The following is a 221-nucleotide window of genomic DNA, read 5'->3' on the forward strand; positions in this document are numbered from 1 at the left end:
AAATAACACTAACAAAATCTCATAAATGTTCGGTTCAACGCAGCATGGTAGACTGGCCAAATGCGAGTAGGCTTATAACACGGAATTATCCCTTTAAAAACAAAGAAGCATCTTTATCTTTTTCTTTTTCTTTCTTTTTTCATACTGGAAACGGGAGGGGGGGGGGGGGGCAAATAGCTCGTGTACGTGAACAAGAAGTTAAACAGCATGCCCCCCCCCTA

This window comes from Penaeus monodon, chromosome 25, assembly GCF_015228065.2.
Source record: "Penaeus monodon isolate SGIC_2016 chromosome 25, NSTDA_Pmon_1, whole genome shotgun sequence".
Taxonomy (NCBI): Eukaryota; Metazoa; Arthropoda; class Malacostraca; order Decapoda; family Penaeidae; genus Penaeus; species Penaeus monodon.